The sequence below is a fragment of the Belonocnema kinseyi genome, chromosome 1 (genome assembly GCF_010883055.1).
Source record: "Belonocnema kinseyi isolate 2016_QV_RU_SX_M_011 chromosome 1, B_treatae_v1, whole genome shotgun sequence".
Classification (NCBI taxonomy): domain Eukaryota; kingdom Metazoa; phylum Arthropoda; class Insecta; order Hymenoptera; family Cynipidae; genus Belonocnema; species Belonocnema kinseyi.
Window position 1 is genome coordinate 46,702,657 of NC_046657.1, and position 12,874 is coordinate 46,715,530.

The window sequence follows — 12,874 nt, forward strand, 5'->3', positions numbered from 1 at the left end:
ACAGTTAGTCTTTTATACATACAGTCACACATTCAGTTTACTAAATGTTCAATTAAAAATTGAATCTCAGAATGTATAAACTTAGGGTATAACAATACACGGGTCTACAGCTTGTCAAGTTTGTTAGCATTTTCGAAATTCAAAAGAATATTTTTTCTTTAAATTTTAGAAATGTTTGTCAACGTTTCTTATACATGGGTGGAAGACTTGCGACATATATACTTTTAACAAATTGAAAAAAATATTTGTCTGACAGATTAGGAAATGTACTTCAAAGTTTTCACTTTATATCAAATATATTCTGAAACTGAGTTAAATTTTTCAAGTAGACCAAAATGTAAAAAGTTACATTTTTTAAAAATTTGAAACACAATTTTTTTAAATGTTTTAGATAACTATATCAAAGGTATTGGCGCAGGACAATAAGTCTCTAAAATTATCCTGATGACAATTTTATTTCGATAAGGACTAAAAAAGTTATATGCTTTTTAATATCTTCAAAACTTTCAAAAAATGTAAAAAAAAAATAAAATAAAATGCAAAAAGTTAGATAACTTTAAAAAATATGGCATTTTTGTTTCTAAAAGATTCGTAAGTTTAAAGCGTTACTTTCAGTATATTTTAACCAGGTTTACAAATTATTTTGATGACATTTTTCTCGTGGCCACAAATTGTAAAATGTTCTGTATTGATTAATCAAAGTGGAGTTTTCTTAGAACTGAAGTTTGAAAGAACAGAATCAATGCCAAGGGCTTAATGTCTCTATTTAGTGAATTTAAAAGAACAATTGTGATCTTTTATCAATATGATTGAGAGCACGTGTTGCAATGAGAATGTAATCGTAAAAGTTGTAGAAGCTTTAAAAACTTTTTTAAAAAACAAATGGAAAGAAATGTAAGTTCAATTAATTATTGTAATTTATCAGAAGTTTAATTCACAGTTCTTTATTTAAGTTACAGCATCTATGATATTTGAAAAAATGTAGTTCAATTTTTTGCATTAAGCGAACGAAAAAGAGACCGAAGCACAAATGCGTATTTTTTTCATAAAGTTTAATTATTACCAAAGCTTCGAAAATAGTCTTTTTCTATTTTATTTTGTTTTAGCATCACTTATGCTTTTTTTAGCAAAAAATATCGTTTACTTTTGATTTGACCACTATTTTAATTCGGTGGGCTCAGTAAGACCCAATGTGTCCTCTAGAACAATAATTTGGAAGTGTCTCCTTTAAGGTTTGAAAGTGAGACCCAATATGTCCTCTAAAAAACAGTTTGAAAGTGTTTTCTTTAAGGGTAAAATATTTATTTATCAATCAAGACAGCAATGTCCAAAGCCGAAAACTCATACATTCCAAAAATTATAAAATGTAATTTTTATTTTATACTTCAAATGAAATGTATGATCCTGTTGATGATGCATGAAGAATATGTAAATGACATAAATAAAAATTTAAAAAAAGTTGAGAAAGGAGCCAGAAACGAAAACAGTGTTGGAAATCAAGAAAATGCTAATGTCGCTGAAATTGGTAATAATGATCCTGGAGTTTTAAATTTACGTTCGTCAGTATCCCAATCACACAATCGTGTCACACACGGGTTCGAACTTCGAGGCACGATTGAAGATGATGATGATGTTAAAGAATTGTTAGATACGCTTATAGTAATTTAAAAAACGTAGACCAGCAAATAGATTCTTTAAAAGAGCTCTATGATCTTGTAGAATCAAAAGAAATTCCTCTTAGTTAGCCATTTTTTCAGAAAAGGAATATGGATCTTTTATTATCCAATTAAGAATCTGCCACCTCATCTTAATTCGCAAAATAGAAGCATGCATGTTTTGTGCATATGCTACTCTAATGATATAAAGAAGTATGGGTTTGAGAAGATTCTAGAACCTTTTATTCGTGATTCAGATGAACTGGAGTCTGATGAAAGTGTGTTCATTAATTTTGATGATAAAGAATTCTTGCTGCGGACGAGATTGTCGGCGTTCTGTGGAGACGGTTTAGCGGTAAATGATGTGTATATACTATTGGATCCATCGGGAAATAGATTCTTTAGAATGTGCCTTATGAAAAAAACAGAATTACTAAATTCAGATGTTCTGCCCAAAGATAAACGAACTGCAAAAATATTTTCAAATCATCTCACCAGAATAAGAGATGCAGGTGCAAATATTCGTACTGTTGAAACTGACATTGATGTTTGCAGCGACTCTGCTCCTTATGATTCCCAATTCTTCAGAATATCAGACAATAAAATATTTGATAGTGTCCATGACGTTCTCTTAGGAGCAGGACCCATGACTTTGAAGTTGATTATTATTAACAGTAACGTATTCGTAAATCTTTTGTACAATGTACCATTCATCAATGGTTGAATATCAGCATTTGATTACGGAATCCTGGAGCGAAAAGACTAGCCATCCACGAACTTAATAAGCGCAAATATTCGCAACGTAGCCGAAAATGCACCCGGCCAAAAAGCAATGCAGCTGTGATGTTTCTTGAGAATATTTTCATTTGATGTCGCTTATAAGGTACATCGTGGAAACAGACATATGCGTGGCTTCTGCAGCTTCTCAAAGTGATAGAAATAATTTATTCACCGAAATTAACGAGAAGTTTGATGCCTTGGCTCTCCATATCAATTAAAGCTTTCCCCGAATACTTTAAGATACCTTTCCCTGGTGTCAAAAACGTAAGACACTTTAAGTTGCGTGAAACTAAAATACCTTGATTTCCTAGACACCGACTTAGTTTTTAAAATAAAGTCAGTGCGATGAAATGAAATTCAGTATGCAGTTGGTCTCTATGTTTTTATTAATGCAAAAAGTGAAAAAGATTTCAACCATCCGATATTCGGAAAAAGATCTGGAATTATCGTTGTCTAACAGATTGCTGTGTACTTAAGGTCTACAATTTGCAATACCATACGCTTTGATTTGAACTTCAATGTTTATTGCATTCAATGCGAAGCAAAAGACAATATCGATTTTTATGCAACTAATTAGTTCGCAGATTTTTCTAGCTTTTGTACTTGGAAAGATCCAATCAGGCGCACAGTGGGCTGAAATCCAGAATATCCGGACAAAATTCGAAATTAAAAAGAGCGTATCCAAAATGGCGGACATGTTCTCAAAATAATATCTTGTTCGTGCTTAAATAATGACCAGAGGGTTTTTTGGGGTCACTGATGACGAAAATGATATCAGATTTGAAAAATTCAAAATGGCGGATCCAAGATGTCGGAGATGTTTCAAAATAATTTCTTGTTTCGGCTAAAATCATGACTAGAGAGGTTTTCGGGGTCGCTGATGACAAAAATGGAATTATATTTTTAAAATTCTAAATGGCGGAAATGTTCTCAAAATAATTTCTTTTTTCGGCCGAAATCATGAAAAGGGGGGTTTTAGGGATCTCTGATCACAAAAATAAAATGAAATTTTTAAAATTAAAAATGGCGAATCCAAAAAGGGCAGACATATTCTTAAAATAATCTCTTGTTTTTGCTGAAATCATGAATAGGGGGTTTTCGGGGTCGCTGATGACCAAATATAACTTTTTATGAGTAAATTTAAAATGGCTGTTCCAAAATGTTGGACACGTTCATAAAATAATCTGTTGTTTTGGCTAAAATTATGATTAGGGGTTTCCGGTGGCACTGGTTATGGAAAAGAACTGAAATTGAGTGAAAGAGAAATAGCACTTATAAAATAGCTCAAATGGTCACTGGGGAATGAATTATTAAATAAATGATCGTTAATTGTGTATCAGAAAGGAACTGATTTTTAAAAAACTATATACAATACCATTACCCTACAATTAACCTTAAAATACTTAAATAATCTTTGCACGCGATACGTCACTCCTTATTTCCGTTTTTCTCATTATCTTTGTGGTCAATTTCACCATCATCCGAACTGTCATTTTCGCTAAGATCAGAAAAATGATTACTTTCGTAAGCCAGAAGAGCGATTGCTTCCAGAAACAATGTTTTACCTGTCCTGGGTTTCGTTTTTTTTTCAGACTCGAGATCAATGGATCTGAAGTAGCTGAAGTAGGAAGAAGCCGCAAAAAAATGTCCTCCAGCGTATTTTATCTGTAGCATTTTCGCCAGAAATCGTCTCTAAAAATTCTCGCATCTTTATTGCAAGCTTCTTGCGCTTATTCGGATAGTTGTCCAATCGAAAGAATCGAAATTTTGATAATTTTGTGTTCATAAATTAGTATCTTATGTGCTGTCGTTGGCATCAACCCCGAGAATACGAGCCGAAAAATCAGTGTTTTTGAAAAATCGCCGAGCAGTGTTTCCATCATTGGAATTTTCCATTCCCTGTTTTGGTTTATTAACCAGCAAATAAAGCTCCTCTTTAAATGATGCTTGAATTTCCTTTTTTCCGTTTTCAATGGCTAGCTTTGCATCTTTCCCGCGAGACTGCCAGGTTCGTAATTCCAACGTATACCCGTCATGAAGCAAGTATTCAAAGAACCTTATCCAAAAGTGCACAGTTGACAATCCATATTGAAAATTTGACTGTATTGGTGATGGCATTACAGACCTTACCATCAATCATAGTAAAGGTCATTCTGAATGACACTCGAATTTTTTTACTATAAATAGTAGAATGATAATTAACGAGGGAGTCTATTTGTTCGTCTATGTGGCACTTTTAACCGAGCTTCCATCGAACTCCCACTTTGAAAATAGGCACAAGTTCTTACAAATTTCGCTATTCAATTGCTTGAGGACCTCACTCTGCAGTTACAAAATCGTGTCACAATCTGATTAAGCAACGCCTGAAATCGAACGACTCGAAGATCTCTGTTACAAATCCAAGATGAACATGATTTACAAACTAGGTCATTTAATGTTATCACCTACTATCTAAAAAAGTTACTATGTTAATGGACACCAGCAACATGAATGGAAAACTAAACGGAAACGTCATTTTTCTTTATTCTTTACTCACCTGCACCGGGGCCTCAACTGAGATGCTAACGTGCAGCAGACTGGGACCAAATCACCAAAAGCTGGCTAAAAGTCCAAGAAACAACTTTTTTCCTAATATGTTTTTTATCTTCACGTTCAACTACATCACGGGGCACAATTTAAAGCCAATCTCAAAAATTAGCCGTGCCTCGAAACGTATTTTCACACAGCTTAATCTGCACTATGCATGTGTCAAATGGAGTCTAAACAACAGTTGAAAACGCACGCAGCGTCAGAAGTGCTTTTTAATAAAAATTCTTCACAGATTCAAAATCGTAAAAATCCTGTAGAAAAAGTCCTGCGAGATCCTGTCAAATTCTCGTTTTTGAATGGAGTGTTATACATTAATGTAAATCATACTAAAATACTGGCTGCCACCATCTGCCCCTGTGGTTTTGCAATGACAATTTGTGTCAATTGTAGAAACGCGTGATGAGGTGCCCCTAGAAAAAAATATTTTTTCTATAAAAAAGCCATCGATGATTATAAGATATGTCACGGCCATTTTCTTGGGCAAATTTAACATCAAATTAGTAATCAGCGATCTTGAAAACCCCCGTAGACAATTTTTAGAGCAAATCAGTTGTAATTTTCAAAAGTCGTCCGCCATTTTGAATTCGCTATTGTGTTTACGGTAAATCTCATAACAAATTTGCAATCAGCGACCTCAAGAACCCCTGGGTAGAAAGTTTTACACAAATCGGACAAAATTTTCGACTTTTAACCAGCGTTGGTACATACCTGTAGAATTACTCTCCATGCCGTAGAATGAATTTTGAGAATTTATTCACTTAGATAATTGCACTTTTGCTCGAGGATGAAGATGACATGAAGGCTTCAGCAAAGAGCCTAGGCAATTGGATATTTAAACTATGGACATAGAAAGAGGACCAAACTAATGTTTGAACTCTAAATAAGGCTTTCGTGCCTAAAAAGAGTCAACTTAACACGATTCTTACATCTGCTTGCGCTATTTGATAGTTGAGAGCCTTAGAATGTATTAATACTAATCTCATTCAAAGCAATTTTTTCTTCAGAAAAGAAAGTGAGCGGTGAAATTTTTCTTTAGTTGTATACTTTTAATTTTGTATATTGCAGACACATTACTGTGACTTAAGAACAAAAAGAGGTTTCATAGAAGCCGGCCTGTGAAATTCTAGAAAGTCATTGCCCTCTTCTCAGAATAATTATCCAGGAAAAAATGGCCGAAATGAGAAAAGTGCTAATTCTAATCATAATGTCGATAAGGAATTGGAAATTGCATTTCTTATGGTAGAAGAATTGAAAAAAGCGTAAAAATATTACAAATCTCAGTCGTTACAAAGTAAACTTTTACGATGCTTATTTTACTTCACTGTTTTAGGTTCATTTAATGCAGTAGACTCTACTAAGACTTGACAAAAGAAAAAAGAATATCAGAGTTGTTAAAGAAATCTTCAAAAAAAAAAACGCGATTGAATTTTAGAGGAAAAATTTATGAGCTCTATCATCGACCGTTTGATCACAACGGTGACAAGGTGAGTATCAGAGTTGCTACTAAACATGAAAACCTTGAAATAGGTAAGAGTTTTTTTGCAGCTTTAAAAAAAGTGAGAAACCAACATTTTTTCTTTGGCCTCTTTTTAATATTGTGCGTTGTTTGGCTTAAAATATTAAATTTCGTTTTTTCTTATATTTTGAAACTTCTGTAAGCTAGAATTCCGAGCATTTTTTTCTAGCGAAAAATGTCATGTGGATGAATTTTCCAAGTTATCTAGTGCTACAAATAGCCGCAAATGGAACTCTTGAATCTTGAAAAAAATGGTCTAAAAATTTTTTTAAACGCTCTAACTTTTTGAATTTTAAATCAAAATAGCTACATAATGAACTGGATCTTTCTTTTTTATCCTTAAAACTGTGTTCCGAACAAAATAAAATACGGTTATTCTTTCAAAAATTATCCGGTGCACATACAACAACGACGACAGATAGACATCATCGTAAAAACTATTTTTCTTCAACTCGGAGGGCCTCTAAAATTTAAAATTTTATGAAATCTGCGAAAGTCATCTTTCACATAAAACCCATACCTTCCCATTGAGATGGGAATGTAACAAGACACTGAAACTAACATTTTTTTTGAGTTCACTACTATAGCACCTTTCATTTACTGCATAATGATTTAAATGATGCTCGATTTATTAAATAGATTAGTCAAATTTTGAAATTTCTCTCAATTGCATTGAATTTTTAAATTAACCTAAGTTCTATTCCAATTTTAAATTTAGATTAATTATAGTAATTATAATAATGGTTTAATCTAACTGAATTTCATTCAATTTCTAAATTAAATTAAATTTTGAATTAAACTAATTTTTATATAAATTTTAAATGTCATTTATTTCTTAATGTTACCTAAATTTTAATTTATTTTAAAACTTAGTTTTAAAAAATGGTTCTTGAAATTTCACTGAAACGAAGTACGTAAATGATCGAGAAACAGAAATTTACTTGCACTTTCTGTTTGGCTTTCAATGTGCGCCCCGGCCCCACCACGCCCATAGACATAGTCAGAGGACGCGATTGCCATAGAAACGGGGAAAATTTTAACGGAGCAGTGCCTCGATATAGGCAAAAATGCCGATCTAGGACCTAATATCTTTCCCAATAGGAAGCAACTCCACCACAGTCAGCCATATTGGATACATTGGCGCACGAGAATGAAGTATATTTGAAATAAAGTAAATGTCGTGAGCAACTAGTTCAAGTTTTATTACTTTTTGCATTTAAGTATCTTGTAGGTTATACATCTTTACTATTATTTATGTTTTTGATACTTGCAGCGACCCATAAAATCTCGGCTTCGCCTCAGCTTTGCAAAACAAGGACGGGCGACCGAACTCCAAGCATCCGCTCAGCTGACCGAGAGCAGCCACGAAAGAAAAACACATTGCGCTGCGCTACGCGAGGTGACCGGCAGGGCGCACTGATGTTCACCACCAAAGAGAAAGCACAAATATAGATATAGCCGAGCACCAGCTAGCATCCGACACTGAAGTTTATTAACTACCATCAATTGTTAAATGTGCATTTAACTGGGAATTAAGAAAAATAGTATACGACACACGGCCAGAAATATTGGATGCACTGACGTGCATGATATGCGCCGTCAGCTGCGCTTCGGTCTTCTTATCACACAACCCCGGAAGCACACCTTTTTGGTATTAGATCGTATCATACTTATTTTGCGGCATAAATTGCACAACACGGAATCTACAATTTATTAGTTCTCTAAGTACGAAACTAGTTTTTCTAATGATGACGCCATAAATCTAAACGAGTCAATGAAGCAAAATTTGACGTAAAAATGTGAAGATATCTGTCAAAAGTCTATTTTTTTATTTTGTATTTTGTAGAGGTGCGTAGACTGGTGGAATACTACAAGGTAAGACGTCTTCCTGTTCTGCTGGGGTGCGATGCTAATTTCCACGATACTTTGTGAGGTAGGATGGACATCAACTCCAATAGGTAACCTATTGGAATACCTACTGACTATTGATTTAGATATTCTTAATACGGGGAACACCCTAACGTTTTGTAATTCGGTCTGCGAGAAAGTAATTTACATCACTCTCCGTACCGGTAGTTTCACAGTTAAAATCAAGAAGTGGAGAGTCTCAGATGAACCCACTCTCTCAGTTCATTTTCTGGTAGAGTTCGTGCTGCAATACTCTATACCTTAGCTCACCTAATCAAGACACATTTTCCGGCCTTCACAAAGTTGGGAGAAGAGGGAACGGCCCCTCCGAGGCAATTAAAGCCGCCTGTGGCCCAACTAGGCCCAAAACGGTGGCTAGGTCACGAGATTGTCATCCCAGCCAGAGTGAGGTGTGCTCGGAAGTACTTCACTTCTTACAAATCTCCAGGTCCGGATGCACATAGGGCTTGTGAGATCATCATTGGGCCGTTTGTGAGACTTGCTAGGGCTGGTCTGACGTTGGGTTATATTTCGGCGGCATGGAGGGGTACGAGAGTATTCTTTATTCTGAAGGCAGGCAGGATCCGTTATACTTCACCATAGGATTTCCGACCCATTAGCCTCACATCTTTCCTTTTTAAAACAGTGAAAAGATTTGTGTACAGATATTTATATACGTGATAAGGTCTTACCAAGTAGTCCTCTTCACAAGCAACAACACGCCTATAGGGCCGGTCACTCAACTGAAACGGCCCTAAGCACTGCAGTTAACCTAATTGAAGGACAACTGAAACAGAAAGGTCTTACGATTGGAACCTAAATGGACATTGAAGGAGCCTTTAACTATAACTCTGTAGAGGTGATCAGGGCGGCCATGGTATCATACGGTGTGCCTAGTGCAGTCGTGAAATCGACCTGCCACATGGTGGCCAATAGAATCTAACCTCAACTAAGGGTGAGACCACTTTATGTGGAACCGTTGATTTGGCATGTCTACAGGGAGGTTTTCTATCATCCTTGCTGTGGTTGCCTGGTAGTGGATGAATTGCTTAATCTACTCATGAGTATGGGCATCCACGTTATAGGCTATGCGGACGATATACTGGTTATCGTGCGCGGTCAGCATCTGGATGCGCTCTTGCGAGTAATGCAGCAAGCTACCTCTTTGACAAGAAGTACCAAGTTAACCTATCCACGAAGGACGAATGGGCTAACGGTGAGGTTCACCTGCCTAGTGATGGAGACAATTGATTTACAGGTGGCTCCAAGAAGAAGGAGAATGCTGGAGCAGGTGTATATTGTGAAAGGAACAAAATAAGCTTCACAATTGCGATGCGGTCCTATGCAACAGTTTTACAATCTGAGATTATGGCCTTGCTCCAGTGTGCCTATAAGGCAATAGATATGGCGGAAAAAGAAATATTCGCATCTGCTCAGATATCAGAGCTGCTATCATGGCTCTGAATGGAACAGTGACCACGTCGCTGCTATTATGGGAATTCATTAAGGCACTGAATAAGCTAATGACAGAAAACCGAGTCAATCTGCTCTGGATCTCTGGACACAGTGGCATCAGGGGCAATGAGATATTGGACAGGCTAGCAAAGCTAGCGGCAACGGAAAATTTTACTGGACCTGAGTCATTTTTAGGCATTTTCAGTAGGTTGGTCACTGGAGAAATTAACAGTTGGCGGACCGAGGAACCTCAGAGTGAGTGGGATGAGGTCTCTGACTGCAGACAGGCTAAAACACTCTTGGGCTGAGAGCTAAACCCTCATAGAGTGAAAGAAATACTTAAGCTCGCGAGGAATGAAGTCAAGGTCCTAACAGAAATATTTATAGGACATGGAAACCTCCGGTATCCCAGACATAAAATAAGGCTTGAAGAAAGTCCCCTCTGTTGTCTGTGCGGAAAGGATAATGAGACATCCACGCATAGTCTCTGTCACTGCCCTGCGATTGTGGGGAAACGTGCAACACTTACAGGCAGCTTTTGCATCAGTGAGTCAGAAATATCAAGCAACAACGTGGTTGCGGTCCTCTGTTTATGGAGAGGGGTTTAGGGCCATGCTTTAGGCTTATAAAGGGTTGCAACGGGATCACCCAAGCGTCAGGAGCTGTAACTGTCTCAACCCAGAATATTATATATGATATGTAAGTCCACATCCAAACCATCAAAAGAAGGAAGCCTTGTAGGAGGAACCACGAACCTGGCAGGAGGAGACCTTGACCTGCCACGAAGAGCAGGCTCCTTTTTCAATCAATCTATAGGCCCTACTTTGAATCTTAAGAGTCTGAATTCTTGACACTGAAGAACCTACTTTAAGGCTGTACCACCTTTCTGAAGGTACTTTGAATCATTAATTTTTACAGTTTTATAACTCATGACTCTACTTTGACGCTTTTTAACCTCCTCTTTAATACTTACCCTACTTTGAATCTTTGTAGCCTACAATGTTCAAACTTCATTAAAATAAAGTAAAAATTCTTTGTTACTAAGGTGAATTTATCTCATTGCTCATTTTAATGCCTTAATGCACTCTCAATTAATCAAACTATTCAATTAAATATTCTACTTAATTGTCATTATTATTATTATTATTATTATTATTATTATTATTATTACAGTACCGATAATGAGAAAATTAATAATTAAATTTGACGTGTTTCGAGATTCATAAAGAAAATTTTTTTCAGGGGTTATTTACCCCAACAAAGCCACCACTGCCAAACAATAAGCAGGCTAACCCACGAACCCTGAAAACATCGAGTTTATACGCTTTTTTACTTGAGATAAATTAATTTCGCACCATGAGACAGCTCAGGCACCTAAAAACTTACCTCCTAACCTACCTAACACCTAAAAACCACTCCTGCTAAACCAAAAGCAGGCGTATACACCTAACCCTGAAAACGTCGAGTCTAGTCACTTTTTTTACTTGAAATAATTAAATTTCATACCACAATCCAGCTTCCCCACCTAACCACTTACCCCCCTGAACCACTTAATCCCTAGAAACTACCCCTGCTGAATCACAAGCAGGCTAACCCACTTACAATCAAACCTGGCATCGAGTTTACTGGCGTATTTTTCTGTGTGCGTGTGTGCGTGTGTGCATGGTCCATTGTAAAAATGTATGAACTTCAAAATTATGCTGAAATGTATTAGTTTATGAAATGAAAAAATACAGTTGATGAACTTACATCCTTGTATTTCGAAATGAGTAATGCAAGAATCTCCGAAACTTAAATCTATAGGATTATCAAACCTGTTTGGTCTTTGATCAATACACTCACTCTTGTACCACGAGTACTTAAAAAGATTTTTGTATCGCGGTGAAGATAGCTGATTACAAAATAGGGATTGAAGTTTAATAATATTATGCCTTACACGGAGATTTAAATTGTAATTCATTGAAACTGCATCACCTGTAAGATGTTGGAAAAATTTTTCCAGATGCGAAACCCATATACATCAAGTCGTTGTATTTTTCCTGTCGTTCCTGATGGTATGTTTTTAAATTTATTATTTTGATTTTCGGCATCGTTTTTTCTATAGTTGTTTCTTCCATGACTGTATATTAACTCTTGATATTTTTTACTAATAGAAATAGTGTACAGTAACAGCTAGTTTTTAACTGACGCTTTTAAACTGATGATTTCTAGGGATTAGGTGGGTTAGGTGATAGCTAATTTCGTTGTTTAGTTTCCTTGTGGTGTGACATTATTTTAAGAAAAAAGATACTAAACTCGATGATCCCAGGTTTAATTGTAAGTGGGTATGGCTGCTTGTGATTTGGCAGGGGTGGCTTCTAGGGGTGAAGCAGCCCTGTAAAAATATTTCTTTTTAAATCTCGAAAGATGTTGAAATTAAATTTCTATTTTCTTATTGTCAGTGCAATTTGCAACCCACTCGAACTGATTTTATAAATTTCTATGAAAACGTATTTTACTGCTTTCGTACGAGGATTTAAACAAAAAAATAATAACGAATTTCAGCGATCTTTACCCAGTCACCTGAATGATTTTACCCCATCACTTACTGAATTGACCCTTGTATCTATAAATTACTTTAAAGTATTTTAAATAAAATTTTTTGGAATTAATTTAAATTTTAACTAGCATTATAATCATAAAAAATGCACCGTAGTCTCTTGAAGTCACATTTAAATTATAAATTATATACTTTTAGTAAATTTTTCCGCAAGTAAAGGTCACTTTTATGCTTTTTCATGGAAATATGCTATGTTCGTCTTGAAAATAATAAATTAAAGTTATAAATGCTTTTATTTTATTAATAAAACAGTCCTCAATTAATCCTGATAACAAATATAAAATTAGTCATGAAAAAATCGATAAAAAGTACGGAAATTGAGAAGGTGCTAATCAGAGTAGAAACGAAGCTCATTTATGTCCAGTAGAAAAA